The sequence below is a fragment of the Mus caroli genome, unplaced genomic scaffold (genome assembly GCF_978045245.1).
Source record: "Mus caroli unplaced genomic scaffold, Mus_caroli_1 scaffold_12, whole genome shotgun sequence".
Classification (NCBI taxonomy): Eukaryota; Metazoa; Chordata; class Mammalia; order Rodentia; family Muridae; genus Mus; species Mus caroli.
This window is the reverse complement of record NW_028227267.1, coordinates 44,523,530-44,541,208: the sequence shown is the minus strand read 5'-3', so window position 1 is coordinate 44,541,208 and position 17,679 is coordinate 44,523,530.

The following is a 17,679-nucleotide window of genomic DNA, read 5'->3' as shown; positions in this document are numbered from 1 at the left end:
ACCACTGGATGTTTGTGGGAATTGAGCCTGCTGCTTCCCCTTAGATCTAGGTCAGCTTGCACTGGGCAAGAGGCTGACAGTGAGGAGAAGACATTTGAAGATAGCACATTGTATATGACTGCATGCGTTTATTTCCTTTTTATTCTCTAGCCACAGCAAGGCGAAGGTTTTGATGCTGCTCTTCTCAACTCTCAATTCTGCTTTAAAAGGCCTTCCCTTATCTAAGGCTTCCTGCTGGAATCTTGAATTTCTTTCAGATAGGTTCTCTCAGGTGGATAATGGGTCTAGCATGCCTTCCATTCCTTACCAGCAAGAACAGGAGTCAAGTAGACCTTCAGTCCTGTACATCATTAATACGCTAATGGATACAGCTCTTTCTGCCGGGCATTATGCAACACATCCTATTGCATTTTAATAATTACCCAACCAGGCCTCTTTCACATAAGGAAATCGGGCATGATTGATTCAAACGTCTGGCATTTGTGAGTCTGTGAGAGCCAGGTGGTTTTAAATCCAAGCCGAGGGAGCCTCAGCAGGGGAAAGAACAACTGGCCTTTTCCTATCTACTACTAAAGAAACACAGCCCAGTGCCAACAGCTCCTCCTAACACCTCCCTTCCCATGATGCTCCTGGCTGGGGTTATCTGGCAAGAAAGACCACCTTCCTTTGCTGCCTCTCAGAAGTTATATGGCTCCATTTCTCGTCAACCTTGTTTCTCCTTTTCACTTTAATCTGCTTTTACCTGTAGAAAATATGAGAATAACCTGATGTCAGATCACTTATTTTGAGTTAATACCCTACACTCACATTTGAAATGGCTACATCCAGACGTATGACATGACGTGTGCAATCTGCTGTATCTCTGTTTAATAAGCTGGCTACATTTGAACTTTACTGTTTAATTTTTGGACCGGCATTTCTCCATTTTTTAAAGTGGAGGTGCATTTTAGGACACTGACCAAATACAACCACACTCTAGATTTAAACAGAGAAGTTGCAGACACACCAGGTGTTCCCCTAAGTTCAAAGGCTTCTCTGCTAGGCTTTACAGCAGTGTTTCTCAACCTGTGAGTCACAACTCCTTTAGGGGTCACATATCAGACGTTTACATTACAATGCGTAATAGCAGCAAAATTACAGCTATGAAGTGGCAACGAAAATAACGTTATGGTCAGGGTCACCACAAGATGAACTGTATTAAAGGGTCGCAGCAAATAGGAAGGCTGAGAGTCACTGCTCCACAGTGAAGGACTTGAAGCCCAGGTATCTCCCAATAAACACATAATGGTGGAACTGGAGAGATGGCTCAGCTCAGCCCTTAAGACCATTTGCTGCTCTTTCAGAGGCCTGGAGTTTGATTCCCAGCACCCAGATGCTGGGTCAAACCCACCTGTAACTCCAGTTCTCGGGAATCCAATGCCCTCTTCAGCCGTCAGTGTGCATGTTCACACAGAAACACACAAATACAAATACAGTTATCTTTGAAAATACTCAAACTGAAGACGAGCAGACATAGTGGCACCTTGTTAATTCTGAAGAGGAATGTGGCTGTGAGGTGAGGGTGTGTGTGGTGCTACACAGAGCTGTGTGGCGCTGCACAGAACCACATGGTACTGCAAAGAGCCATTCTCTCCAAACACAGATCGACAGAGAAAACCAAACTACAGGTGAAGTGACCTGGGAACACATAATGAATAAGGTGATTCATCCTTCCATCTAGCCATTCAACAGATATTTGTGTAGTGCTTCTGTTTATATATGTGTATGTATGTATATGTATGTATATATACATATACACATATATATATGTATAACTCAAATAAATGTGAAATTCTGAAATGCATTTATTCACAAAATTTGTTAAAGGGCTATCCACAGAACTATAAACCTCACAAAAATACTTCAAACAACATAAAACAGAGACTTAAGTTGTATTGAAGATATGTATATATATATATATATATATATATATATATATATATATATATATAACAGAAATACAAATTAATCAAATTAATACAATATTTGATGTATATATAACATGCGACAACTACAAAATACTCGCTGGCTCTCCTTTTTAATACAGAAAAGGAGGGTTTGGTAAAGCCTTGTCCTTTCGATATTAAACATGAGTTAGGCCTTAGTTGAAAGTCTGCAGATGTGTTTGATCGCTTCTGTTGTGCTGTGGGGTTTGTTTTTTCCCTTTCTACCTCACCCCAGAGGTAAATGATTTTAAAAGTATATAATATGTGACTCGTGAGCCTTTCATAATGAGAAATTAACATAATATTGTGCTGAGAGAGATTGAACCTGTATATTTTATTCTGATTTTCAATAAACCCTGAATGGATTGTATGTTCTGATGGGATGTCTAGCGGGAACTCTCTGAGTCATTTGCTAAGATTTTACATTGCAGAACACAGTTGCTGTTTTTACAGCTACTGTTTGAGGAAGTAAGTTTATCTGTATGTCAAGATTTAAAATCTTGGGGAACGACAGGGCCAAGAAATTGGAGTGAGTGGGTAGGGGAGCAGGGCTGCAGGGCTGGGGGAGGGTATAGGGGACTTTTGGGGATAGCATTTGAAATGTAAATGAAGAAAATATCTAATAAAAAATTTTTTAAAAAAGATTTAAAATCTTAAGGTTGCAACCTGAGCAAAATAGTCTAGGCTTATAAACCTGTAAAGCCATATCTCTCCCATTGGCTTCTGAACAGTACTGTATAGACATGAGTAGATAAATTATAGAGGTTATATGATGGGGGAGTGGTCAGGAATGCAGAGTTCTCTAAAAACTTAAAGGTTCAACAACCTGTATTTTAAATATAGGAAATGGGAGGTCGTGGCCTACGTTTCAAACCTACATTTGAAACACACCGGGTCATTGTCTTTTAAGGTTAGAACTTGCAGTTGAAACTAAGTCTTAATCACCAAGTGCTTACAGTTCTCCAGAGGATTAGGAGGGATGTCACTCTCCCAGGGTAAGAATTATAAACTCGGATCAGTCATACCTCTACTTAGCCATCTTCATCATTTTCTGTTTGTAGAGCGTAGTGTCCAAGACCAAATAATTTCCAAAGGAAGACATTTATTTTGATTCAGACTTAAAAAAAAAAAAAAGGAAAGTCCAGCAACGTGGTACCAGGGTTTTCACAGTTTCTGGTGCTGACCTCAGGTCATGGAAAGGGAAGCTGCGCTTCGGGAAGGACCATGTGTCTAGGAGAGGCGGCAAGGAGGTGGCGTGCTCACGCTCTCTCGTTTGCTCCGGATTAATGGTAAACTGGAATCTTTGTCAGTTGCTTCAGGGGAGTGACCTGATGACCTCTTAAAGGTCCCACTGCCTGTCTTCTCACTTTGAGGACTCAAGGCATTGTACTAAAGAGCAAAGCCTCAAGGTGAGTTTCAGTGAGAAAAAGAGATACATTGAAACTGTCACATAAAGTTGGAAGCGAGAAACCACAAATAATCGAGACACAGTTGAAGGATGGAGTAGAGGACAGCTTATCCATTTGGGGGACTGCTATTAGAAATTTCTGCAAGCTGCGTGGCTTGAAACGTCACCTTATTTCCTTGCGGTTCTAGGGACTAGAAATTCCAAATGAAGGCTCCACCAGGGCTGGTTCCTCACAGAAGTTGTTGCGCATCGTGTCTAGTTTCCGGTGGTTGAAACACTGCATGTGTAGTTTGCATTGCTTGGTTCACGGCTGCGTTCCTCCAGGCTGGGCCTCTGCTCTCACATGGTCTATTGTGTTCATTAACATTTTTAAATTATATTTTTATTTTTTGTGTATGTGGGGGTGGAGCATGGATGTGCTATATATAGCACGTGTGGAGGTCACAGGGCAACTTGTGAGAGTTTTCTCCTCCCACCATGTGGGTCCTGGGGATAGAAGTCAGGTCAAAGGTTTACAGCAAGTACCATTAGCTGCTGAGCCATCTCACTGAATCTCTCTTCTCACAAGGACCTCCTCAGTCATTGGGTTCAGGACTTCTAATATCACACCATCTTAGGCAATTACATCTACAAGACTGTTTTCAAATAAAGTACCATGCTGAGTTTCCAGGTGGATATGATTTTGTGTGTGTGTGGGGGGGGGGATGGGTGGGAGAGGGAAGGGTCACATTCACCCAGTTGCAAGCAGTAGATGTACATTTGCAAGGACTAGTCGAACTTAATAGTTACTGGGGGGAATTTTGCTTTGGGAACTTTTATATATGTAAATGAGAATGGTACAATATAAATATCATGAGCATGTGTAGAAGTCCACATTCTAACCGCAGAGCAGAATGAAGTAGGAAGGAGATTTTATAGGGCTTCGCTACATGGCAGGTAGCAAACCTATCCAAAGAGAGATAACATTTGCCAGGGCAGTTCAGAAAAGGTGCCTTCCACCCATTTACCCGTCTTGTCAGGTGGTTTGTTCATTTCACTTCTCCAGATGATAGTGTGATTTATAAACATATACTTAAAGCAAAACACTGAAGAATTTTGGAAAAAGGAAGAAATTAAGATTAGAAAAGTTAAAAAAACACACATATTGAATGAAGTCCTATATATTCAGAAATAGACATGGGCTACAGTTTGGTTCTGAGTTTTTAAGCATATTAATCGTAATTCATAATTATGATTCATAGCTCCATAAAATGAAATAATTGTTTCCTGGTGGTGGTTTTTAATGTGTTAACAAGGATATGAGGCATTATTCATTGCAAAGGGAAATGCTACTTTTTTCCTTGACATTTTAGATACATTGTTTTGTATAGTTTTATCTGTAATTTCTCAGAGTAATCATGTTTTTCTGTCCAACACGGGGGAGGGGAGAGGGCTGGGAGAGAGACCTTCGTAAGCCGTAGTAATGTAGACATAGGTTACTAGACAAATTATTTGACGTGGTTTGTCTCTGTTTCAAAAACATAGCAGAAAGAAATTAAAAAATATATACTATAGTAAGAATGTAGTAAGAAGGGGCTGGAGAGATGGCTCAAGGGTTAAGACCTCTTCCAGAGGTCCTGAGCTCAATTCCCAGCACTCACATGGTGGTTCACGACTATCTGTAATGGGATCCAATTCTCTTTTCTGGTGTGTCTGAAGACAGCTACAGTGTACTCATATGCATAAAATAAATAATTATTTTTTAAAAAAGAATGTAGTAAGATACAATATATCAAAGCAAATATTTTGACATAAGAATGAAAAAGGAACATGTAAATAACCCATTGTACAGCTATCCATACATTAACAGCTATCCATATAGTAGCAGTTACCCATGCATTAACAGTTAAGAAGGGTAGATTTACTGGCCCAGAAACTTGAAAATGGCATGCTATAAAACCTATGATTTTATTGTTACAATAAAACAACTCCACAGTATATATGTAAATTTACATACATACATATATAACATACATATTACATACATACTCAAGAGTATTTCTACACCTTTCTTTTTGTAGATGTGGATCACTGTAAAATTCTGAAAGAATCGTTTCCAAAAGTACCCACATTCTTATTCTGGCTATGGGGGAGTGAGTAAAGATTGACTTTCGGTTTTACGTTATTTGAAATTTATATGACAAACATACACTGTATGGTATTTGTATCATTAAAATAGCTTTCAAAATAAGTAAAGCCAAATGAAATATAATATTTTAAAATACGATTTAAGCCTATATGTTTTAAAGATCGTTTTTCTTGAAGAAGTCTTCTGATATGACCATGAGAATAAGCATATAATAAAATTATTATCAACAGATACCATAAAAATCCCATGTACACTGCAAACAGATGCAAGGTCTGTGACCTGTGTACTTGGACTCAACATCCAGCACAGGACTGATATTCTTGCCTTTCTCTGTAGAGGTGGGTATTATTGAATGCAAAGTGAGACAGCATACGTGGACCCTTTGGTGGTGGCTCCCGTGACTGTCATCTGTCATGGTAGCAGGCACATCATGCAAAGGGAGTCTTTCCTATGTTGCAACATTTTTCTGCTCTAGCCCTTGATTTTCCTCTGTCTGAAGTCCTACAGAGTAGAGCCAACGGTCCTCAGCTGATAAAGGACCTTGCTTGTTTTCATTTCACTCCAGCCTTGTGATTTCTTAGTTGCAAAACCGTCTTCTCAGAACTCTTGGCCAATCCCCATGGAGGTCAGGGGAAGGAACCCAACTTCTCTGTCCTGGAAGGGCCTGAAAAAGCCCCCCCCCACACCCTTTTTTTTTTTTTTTTAATTCTAGAGCTGTTCACAAGTTCTTTTTTGTTCCTTCTTTTTGGAGAGGCCATGGGCATGAATTTCAGCTCACAGGGAGTCCTTGTTGTAAGTCTGCACTCTGCACAGTTCAATACTATAGAGTGTCCCGGTGCCCTTGTCCCTGTCCATGGGGTTCTGGGAACTAAACTTTAGCACATTTTTCAGTAAGCTTAGGGATATTCCTTAGGGGACCTATAGTTCTTTGGACCATACAAATTTATCAAATATCATGAAAACCCCATTAGATCAAAATCAATGTTAATTTGGTAAGTCCAACTTTCTGGGAGTTTTCTAAGTTGATAACTTAGTAACTCTAAGCCAGAAAGGTGAACTCTGAAATTCATTATCATTTTAAAGAAGGATAAATATGCAATTAGAACGTGCTTGTTAGGGTTAATTTTGCTGTGATGAAACACCAGGACCAGAAGCAATGTGGGAAGGAAAGGGCTTATTTGACTTAGCTTGTGTGAAGCTGACATAAAAGTAGCCAGCACAACTGACTTCTTGTCAACTTGGCACACAAACATATCACTCTTAAGCTACAACCTTTCCTTTATTGTTTATCCCAAAGATCACACATTAATATAAACATCCTAAGATAAACATTTTACGGACTTAGAACATCTTTACAAATTCAAATACTTTAAAATTCAATCTTTAAAAAAAAGTCTCTATTAAAATCCAAAAATCTCTTCAAAAGTTCAAAGTTGTTCAACTGTGGCCTCCTGTAAAATAAAAATAAGTTAACTTCTTCCTTACTTCAAGAGAGAAGAACCAGGGCATAGGTACAGTCTGAACAAAGCAACCCCACACGCTAACATTGTAAATAACTCGGTGTCCAAATTCTGGGATTCACTCACGATCTTTTGGGCTTCTCCAAGGGGCTTGGGTCACTTCTCCAGCTCCATCCCGTGCAGCACACACAGCTTGTGTCATCTAGGCTCCAGCTGGCTCTATTCCACAGCTGCTGCTGTTCTTGGAGGTCATCCCATGCTACTGACATTTCCAAAATCCTAGGCTCTCTTGATGTAACTGGGCTGCACTTTCACCAATAGCTTCTAATGGCTTCATTAGAGCAGCCCAGGGAGCACAGATCAATGAGATCATGAAAGGCCTGAATGCTAGACCAGTCAGTGTCAATATAACACAGTCATCTCCCTGGATCTGTGAGGTTTGCATCCAACTAACCATTGGCTGAAAATGGGAAAGCGATTATTTGGTACTGAATAGAGACTATCCATAATCCCTAACCACCACAATGGAGCAACAATTTACATACATTTATATTGTATTAAGCCTGAGGGGTCTCATGCGTACTCAGGTAATTTAATGCATATTGGTGGATGTAGGCTGTAAGTGTAGACAGCTCATAGTACAGAGGAAAGATAAGTTCCAAGGTCTATCTACCTTGGATACCAAAACTTAAGACCCCAAAATAATAGGGTATAGTGTTTGCATATAACCTAACCACAGCTTCCTATATCCCTACTATAATGTAAATGCCATATTGATCGTTGCATTATTTAGACAATGATGATGACAGGACTCTGTACATATTCAGCATAGACACGGTTTTGCTTTTCCAATTATTTGGATCCAATGTTGGTTAAATCAGTAGACACATCAGGCTGTCTACACATTGCCATTTCATATAAGGGACTTGGGCATTCAAAGTTTTGGGTACCCTTGAGAAGTTCCAGCACACATTTCCTGTGGATACAAAAGGGTGATCGATTGTCTCCAAAACAGAAAGTGCTAGTTAGGTTCATGTGAACCAGGTAGAAAATAGACAAGACAGAAAGTGAGGACTTTTGAAGAGTTTGAAAACTTGTGGTGTTTAACTGAGAGATGGGGTGTGGAGAACGTGCAGGTGGTCGTGTGTGAAGGTCGGATGACAACTTTCAGGGTTTGGTTTCTCCTACCGCTTTTACATGGGTTTGGGCAATCAAACTCAGATTGTCAGGATTTTGTAGCAAGTGCCTTGCTCATGGAGTCTTCCGTCCTGCAGATTCTTCAGAGCTGATCTTACATGCATCCACTTATCCACTTGGTGTATGTGTGTTCTTGGGTTGTGTAGATAGGTATTACAGCACACCCTTGCAGACCAGAGGACAACGTCGTTAGGAGTGTGTTCTCTCATCCTACCGTGTGGGTTCTGGGGATTGAACAGAGGCCATCAGGCTTGGAGGCAAGTATCTTTGCCCACTCAGCTGTCTCTCTAGTTTCTCAAGAGAGTCTTGATATGAATTGTGTGCAAGACAAACCCTTTTCAAAATTAATTAATGAATCATTCACTTTACATCCCAATATCAGTCCCCCTCCTCCCATGTAAGTCCTCCCTCAGTTCCATCTTCTACTTCCTTTTTGAGAAGGGAAAGTCCCCCTCTGGTGTAACCCTCCCCCCACTCACCCCAGAAGGCAAACTCTTGCTGTGTACTTTTGACTTCCTAAAATCATAAGATAGTATTACCAACAAACTCTTAAAATGACTGTTACACGGTTATAAACCTCAGCAAATAACAATTACAGTTCCATTAGAAAACTAGATAAAAGCCAGGAATGGAAAATTAGCAAAAGAGGAAATGAAAAATTAAAAATTATTAAAAGAGAGAATCAATAAAAGTTCATCTGGCACTTTGACTGATGACCAAACATATGAAATGAAATTTGCTTGTTCCTAATCACAGAGAACCTGGAGTGTTATCACCAACTCCATCCCAGGAAACCTGGAATGCTGTACTCAAGAGGTGATAGTTTACTCTTGTAGACTATGAAGACATAGAAGGGTGTTTAGTAGAACAGTAATGTTAACTCAGCAATGGCCCATTTTCCTTTTCCATGCTGTGTGCAGGGGTGTGCTTGCACATGAGTGGGTGTGCACATAGGTGTATGCCAGTCCTTGATGGCTGGAATCCTCGTCTATGGCCCTTCCACTTGATCAGTGAGGTAGAGTCTCTCAATCAAACCCAAGACTCCAAGATATACTTACCAGCCTGCTGTGGGAACCCATTGTCTCTACTGCCAGAGGCAGGAAGTCAAGGCAGGCCAGCCACTATGCTCACCTGGTGTTTTTCATGGGTTCTGGGCAACTAAATTCCAGTCATCTACACTTTACCACTGAGCCTTCCCTCTGTTCTTTGATCTTAAAGGAAAATTAGTCTGTGAGGTATGAAATGGATTAAAGCAGATGAGATTGCTGAGCAGAATCATGACGGTGAAAGAAACCTGGCAGAAATAGCCAGTGTAGATATGCTATTAATGACCTCTGCCATCCACTGTCAAGAGATATTACTGTTCCGTGCTAGTGTATATTAGATGAAGAACAAGAACAAGAACACCAGTCACTCACGTTTTACACCGAATAGAAATGCCTTCTTATGGAGACTTGGTCTGGAGAGATGGCCTACTGGCTAACAGCACTTGCTGCTCTTGCAGAGAACCCAAGTTCAGATCATCTCTCAGGTCCCACCAGGTTTGTTCAGACGATCCATGGCCACCTGTAATTCCAGCTCCAGGAGATCCTGTGTCCTCTTTTGGCCTCCATGGTCCCTCACACAGAAAGACACACACATACACATAAATATAAATAAAAATAAAAATTAAAAAGAAAATTTACCCTGCTACAAATACTAATAGGCATCAGCATCAAGAACTATAGCAAACATACCTGGAGAGATGGCTCAGTGGGTAAGAGCACTGGCTGCTCTTCCAGAGGTCCTGAGTTCAAATCCCAGCAACCACATGTAGGCTCACAACCATCTATAGGGAAATCTGATGCCCTCTTCTCTCTTCTGGCCTGCAGATATATATGCAGCAGAGCCCTCATACTTTAATTTTTTTTTAGAATTATAGCAAAAATCCCTTTTCAAAAATGGTCCTCCCCTTTTTTATTGCCCAAGAAATGTAAGGAAAATTTTTACCAGCCTCCTTAAAATGGCCATGCCATTAAAAAAAACTTTTCCCCCTTGTTGTCTGAGAAAATGAGGCTTTGTTAAGTTTAGAGTTTGGCATTACTCCAAGGACAAAAAGTTTTCTGATGTAGCAGCTTGAAGTGTTCATGGTTCACTGAAGAATGATACCCTGGACTCAAATAGTACGTAAACGCAAAGATTGTTTTATTCTGCAGAAGTCCAGCATGCTGGGGTCTCCCATTATCAAGGTGAGCTCGCAGGCCTGATTTAAAGCACATTAGGAATTCTGGGGTAGGTGACCTCTATCTTAATCTGTTGGGTCCATCTCTATGGTCATTCCAGAACAATTACGGGTGTGTGTGGGGGTGTCTGGAAACTGTTGCTGGGGAACTCTGGAAACTATTGCTGAGGAAGTCTGGAAACTGCTGCTGACCCATTGTCCTTGCTGTAGGCCAGGTGGTAGGGCAGCTTCTGACTGCAGGGTAGTTTCTGACTAGCTGCCTGAAGCCTGGGTTTTTTTGTTTTTTGTTTTTTTTCTAATAACTGACTTGCCTGGGCTTGCCTGGACTTGCCCATTTCTTAGGCCTAGTCTCCTGAACTGCCAATTTGAAGCCTGTCATGGAGTCAGCTTAGCCTTCTCATAATAATCTCTTTAAAATACTGCATCTTTCTCAGAAGACATCTTTGCTTAAGTTCACAATAATATTTCCTTCTTTTAAAGAAATAACTGGACGGTAATTCTGTCTGATTGCCAAGGACTTAGTCAAAATGCCACCCTATCTGCACATTTCTTTTGTTTACTTCCAATGCTTCAACCATGCTCCCCAGAGCTCACTCAGGGCACAGTGAATGCAATAATGGCCCCCCATTTCCCTAACTAAGGCAGTCTATGCTATCAGTGATGCTCAAGTGATGAATTAATTAATTAATTAATATCAACTATGTATTTATTACAAAAATAAATATATTTGTTATAGAAATAAATAAATAAATATTAATTAAATAGTGATTAAATACACTCTTGTTGCTATTGCATGAGAATATTCTTTAGAACTCTACCAGGCAGAGCACCAGGTATAGACAACAAATATTTGGGTGGCCATAATTTTATCTTTCTTATCCTAGAGAGGTTCTTTGAGCCTTACTGATTACAGATGTCCTTAGCAGTGACCTTCATTTTTACAGTTATGGAAGGAAGAGCATTGGTATTGTTGAAATGTTTGAGAATCAGGGAAAGCATGTGTTTCAAAATGTGTAGCTAACAGCAGTACACAGCAATTGGAGTGGAATAAGCAGGAGGCAGTAAATTAAGAAGCCTCCAGCCATACAGCATGGTCAACAGACATCAACATGGCTGTGCCTGCCAAGGAATTTCTCAGACTTTTCTGAAAGAAATGTAATGCTTGCTAACTGGAATATAATCCCAGCTAATTTGCATATGCTGGGCAAAGCCTCTGGAGGAAGGGGTGGATGGCTCTGCTCAGGCAGTAGAATCCCAGGGACCAGATCTTTACCTTGCTGCTATGTGTGCTTTATGCCCTGACTTCTTGTTTCTTTCCTTTCCTTTCCTTTCCTTTCCTTTCCTTTCCTTTCCTTTCCTTTCCTTTCCTTTCCTTTCCTTTCCTTTCCTTTCCTTTCCTTTCCTTTCCTTCCCTTCTTCCCTTCCCTTCCCTTCCCTTCCCTTCCCTTCCCTTCCCTTCCCTTCCCTTCCCTTCCCTTCCCTTCCCTTCCCTTCCCTTCCCTCCCCTCCCCTCCCCTCCCCTCCCCTCCCCTCCCCTCCCCTCCCCTCCCCTCCCCTCCCCTCCCCTCCCCTCCCCTCCCCTCCCCTCCCCTCCCCTCCCCTCTCCTCTCTCTTCTCTCTTCTTTTCTCTTCTTTTCTTCTCTCTCTTTTTTTATATATATTTATTATATCTAAGTACACTATATCTATCTTCAGACACACCAGAAGAGGGCATCAGATCCCATTACAGATGGTTGTGAGCCACCACGTGGTTGCTGGGATTTGAACTCATGACCTCTAGCAGAGCACTCAGTGCTCTTAACCACTGAGCCATCTCTCTAGCCCAATTTCTTGTTTCTTAAAAATATGTTTCTACCTGGTGAACTTGCAGCTCCTTCTGTCAGTCAATGCAATGGGTACACACTTCAGGTGACATATTCAATTACATAGGAGGCAGAGTGTTGGAGATTGGTTCTAATGCTTTGATTCATTTGGGAATCTGCTTGTTCAAATGCTAAAGGTCCTTGTCTCCAATTGGTTTTTGATCGATCAATAAAAATGTTAATGGTTGAGCAAAGTGAGACAGGGAGGGATCCTTAGACTTGTGTGAGTGAGGACACAGAGAGGGAAGTGGAGGGGGGCATAAAGGATCACCAAGAAGCAGTGGGATATGGATGGATGTAGGAGCTGCAGGAGATAGAGCCAACCAACCATATGAGAGCCTGGGATAGCAGGGGAAGGTTTAGAGGTGCCAGGCTTTGAGGTAGCCAAAGCATTTAAAAAATCAGCTAATGTGTGTGTGTGTGTGTGTGTGTGTGTGTGTGTGTGTGTGTGTGTGTCTTTCATTCGTGGATCCAAAGATTCCCAAGACAGATGGCTGGAAGTGTGACCTACCGGGAGCATAAAGAAGTATAGCCCAAACTTAACATTACAGACATGCCTCCCCTCTCCCTTAAGTTTTTCTAATGGCCCTAGCCATTGTTTAAAAATTCATCTTAGGGTCCTGTGAGGAGGATCAGGATGGAGGTAGGATTTGGGAGCATCTATTTACTTCAACCTCATCTCTCCATCCTGGAACACCTGTCATGATGGTCAGCACCCTGTGATCTGCCCTGGGGGTATCAACAAGGCCACCAGAACTAAGTGGTAGGACAGCATTGAGAAGCACACCTCTGCTGGTGTACCTGAGTGTCAGATAGAGGGGACTGAGGGTTTCCTTGTGGCTAGAATTAAAACAGGGGAATGGAAAAGGAATGCACCATGGACTTAAGAGATGCTGTAGAAGCCGGGGGTGGTGGCGCATGCCTTTAATCCCAGCACTCGGGAGGCAGAGGCAGGCAGATTTCTGAGTTCAAGGCCAGCCTGGTCTACAAAGTGAGTTCCAGGACAGCCAGGGCTACACAGAGAAACCCTGTCTTGAAAAACCATGAGAGAGAGAGAGAGAGAGAGAGAGAGAGAGAGAGAGAGAGAGAGAGAGAGACTGTAGAGATGGCTCACTGGTAAAGTGCTTCTCTTGCCAGCATCAGGACCTGATTTGGAATTTCAGAACCCACAAGGAAAAACAACAATGGGTGGCTCAGTGATTAAGAACACTTGCTGCTCTTCCAAGGATCCAGGGTTGATTCCTGTCCCATCGCTCACAACAGTCTGTAATTCCAGATCCAGGGGTATCTGATACCTTCTTCTGGTCTCTATGGACATGTGGTGCACAACATTCATGTACGCAAAACACCTGTGCACAGAAAAGAAAAGAAAATCTTTAAAAAAAGGGGAATGGATGGCTTCCAAGGGATAACACTGGAAGTTACTGTCCTTTGGCTTCCATAACACACACACACACACACACACACACACACACACACACACACACACACACACACACGTACCGAGTATACATCTCCTGAGCAATAGGTGACTGCTTTTCAGTCGAAGAGGTCAAATTCTAGTGATGTACAGCTGTCCGCTGCTTCTCTGGTGATCACAAGTGACATAAACAGCTGCCTACTTCGATTTGGAAGGACAATTCAGGATGGTTTGTGGTGGTCAATTTCTCCCACAGAGCTTGCTTTTAGATTGCATCATTTTCGCCAAGTCCAGGTAAATGCCGATTGAAACTGTCACTCACTTTCCCAGGGGCAGGGATCTCCTTCTCTCTGTTGTCAGGAGAGGAGATCAAGAGTCAGACAAGGGACTGGAGCCTTGGCACCATTCCTCTGCTCACTGAAAGGAGCAGGACACTCAGAGCTGGCTTGGAGGAGCGAACAGGATGAGCTCAGTCAGTTAAAAGATACGAAACATCCTTCGTAGACCTGTTAGACACAGGGGCTTTATGTTCATGCCATAAGCATTACCTGCTGTGTCAGGGGCATCCGGCTCAGAGTTAACCCCAGTTTCATGTGCACTTCTGCAGTGTCCATGGGATGGGGTTTCTGAAACAGTGTTCTGGGAGCGTCAAGGTCATCTTCGTGAGATTGTAGAACTTCTTGGTGTTATAGCTGAGATGGATTCTCATTGTAGTTGTCTTCAGACACACCAGAAGAGTGTGCATTGGATCTCATTACAGATGGTTGTGAGCCAGCATGTGGTTGCTGGGAATTGAACTCAGGCCCTCTGGAAGAGCGGTCAGTGCTCTTAACCGCTGAGCCATCTCTCCAGCCCCGGATTCTCACTTTCTTAATACCTGGGTTCTCATTTCCATAAAGTCCAAATCACTTCAGAATATTTGTTTTCATATCATTCGTGACCAGAATGATGTTCGGCCCCATGCGTATCTTCCACTGTCTTTCAGTCAACCATGAATGAATGGCATGTTCAGTTAGGGTCTAACTGATGGTCAAGTGACAAAGAATATAGAACCACCGCCACCTAGGCATTATCACCATCAAGTAAGCTTTATTATAAATTCACTAGCATATGACAAGAAGTGCAGGAAATAGAGTAATTAATTGTCTATTGACAAAGACTAGAATCTATGGATGACTTTGCAGAGATTTCCAGACCCCTAATCAAATCCCTTCATGCAGAATTGCTGGCATGTTGGCAGCGAAGGCACATTACATGGACAAATGATCTTGAGAATTGTTGAAATTCTAAAATTACTTAATTACTACTTATTTATGTCTCCTCTTATAGCACAGTGGGAGAGCACAGTTGTTTCTAGCTATTTGGATTTATGAGTTGGTTAAGTTAGAAAAGTAGAACTTGAGAGACTGATATTAGGTGGTCATGTTTAAATCTATAAAGTAAACAAATTAAAAAAATCTATCTATTGAACCAGTGAGATGGTTCCAAGGGTCAGGGGTGCCTGCTGACCACCCGAGTTCTAGCATGGGGAACCCGCATGGTGAAAGGGAAACCTAAGTAATAAGGTGCATTAAATTCCAGAATAAAGAGTGGTCTTCAAATTGAATGATAGCAACTAATACTTATAGAACTCACTATAATCAAAGAACTGTTCTAAGTAAGTGGTCTGAATGTACGATGTTACAACCTTGTGAGGTAGGTATTATTGTTCCCTTTTTACAGATAAGGACATTGAGGTACAAGAGATAATATGTTCAAAGTTAAAAAGAAATGTAAGAACTTGGATATATTTCTTCAGTGTTCATGGTTTCAAAAACGATACAATAACCTTCAATCGTGATACATACATATACATATATGTGCACACACACACACACACACACACACACACAAAACAACAACAACAGCAACAACAAAACAAAGACCTTGTGGTTACTGGTTTAGTTTGTTCAGGCTGCTGTAACAAGTTGGCTGAGTGGTTTTTAAACAAAAAGTTGCTTCTCACAGATCTGAAAACTGGGAAGCCCAGGGCCATTTCCTGCTGCATAGTCATTTGTCTTCTTCTTGTCTTCTCATTTGGTGGAAGTGGTGAGCAGTCTTTCTCAAGCCTCCTTGAAAGGCACTAAGGCCGTTCATGAGGGCTCTGTCCTAACAGCATGACTGCACCCCAAAGTACCACATGCAGAGGTGTGCAGACATTCTGACCAGACGACTTCCGTGCATCAAGAACTCTCCCGGAGAAGAGTAAAGTGGTGAGCCCCGGAGGCCAGAGCAGGCTTGGCAGTCAGTTTCAGAAGGGGACTCAGATTCATATGTTCAACATCATCACCACACTCTGTTCTATGTCTAGACACCATCTGGTTTAAAAGACAAAGTAAGACTTTCACCAAATTTCCTGTCCACCATTACCGGACATGGTACCCAAAGTACACCCCGAAGCAATGCTTTTCTTTTTTTTTTTTTTTTTTTTTGGTTTTTCGAGACAGGGTTTCTCTTTATAGCTCTGGCTGTCCTGGAGCTCACTTTGTAGACCAGGCTGGCCTTGAACTCAGAAATCCACCTGCCTCTGCCTCCTGAGTGCTGGGATTAAAGGCGTGCGCCACCACGCCCTGCAGGAAGCAATGCTTTTCAAAGGAAAACATTACAATTATCTTGGAGTGATGCCATCTTACTGACATTAAAACTGTACTGGGAGGAAGCCAGTGTGTATTTCACTCTGTTCCTCTCTCTAGAGGGATGGACCGCTTCCCCATTCCCTTAAAAAGAAAAGGCATGCCAGGACTCCTTCTGCCCCTGCTTCAGGAAGATGGAGTAACTTTCTGATCAGCAGAGTAGCTTGGCTAGGCGATTTCTGGATCTGTCTTTCAGGCTCCGCCTACCCTCAGGATGCTTTCCCCCCCTTTTCCACTGCAGAAGCCCTGCCTATACTAACTACAGGCAAACCCAGTCTGGGGAAGGGCAGCAGAAAGTCCGGCTGCCTGCATACCGAGAGCCACAGGATCCTACTAGCTTGGTTGGTTATAAAGTTCATATTTTGATATTTACATTTCTGTCTCCTATCTCTCTTGCTCCCACCCCAATTTGTTGCAAAGTTTGGGATGTAGGCAGTGAGATGTTGTTTATTTAATTTCTAAATCCCAAAGCTGTATGTCTTCTTACATTTGTGAGCTGGAGTTTGGAAGGAGCCTTTCAAAGTCATCTGGAACCTCATCAAAGTTTCAAACCTCTCCGTGATAATCACCCTTAAGAGTTTCCTGAGTTCTTTCTTTTGACATGGAAATTCAACCCCTTTGCATGAATTATCTCACTTATTTATTTAGACACAGGGTCTCTCCACAGTCCCTAGCTGTCCTGGAACTCACTATGTTGACCAGGTTAACCTCGAACTGACAGAGATCCAGCTGCCTCTGTCTCTCAAGTGCTAAGATTAGAGGTGTGTGCCACCACACCTAGCCTTCATTTCATTCTTAATAGCAGTCCTACCAGAGAGATTTTATTTTATTTTATTTTATTTTATTTTATTTTATTTTATTTTGAGTCAGAGTGTCATTATGTAGCTTTAGCCGACTTGGAATTTGGACTTTGGACTTTGATGTATATCTCCCAGGTTGGCCTTAAACTCAACAGAGATCTGTGTGCTTCTGCCCCCAAGTGTGAAAGCCAAAGGTATGTGTCACTGTGCCTGGGTGGTGAGTTCTATTTATATCGTTTCACAATTAGAAACTTGCAGTATGAAGAGGTTAAATGATATGTCTGAAGATGCATATTGTTCTGGTAGTTCCATTGGCAATGGTGGTGCTGAGAGAGACAGAGCCAATCCCATTCTTGGATGGAAAGACATTAAACAACCAAATAAATAATGGACAGTGGCTGTGAGGAGCGCTCTGACCAGTGCAAAGGAGATACACAAAAGCCAGTTAAAACTCAAATTATTATCATTATTAATCAAATAATAATTATTAATCAAATAATAATAACAAGTATTATTTTACTTATTC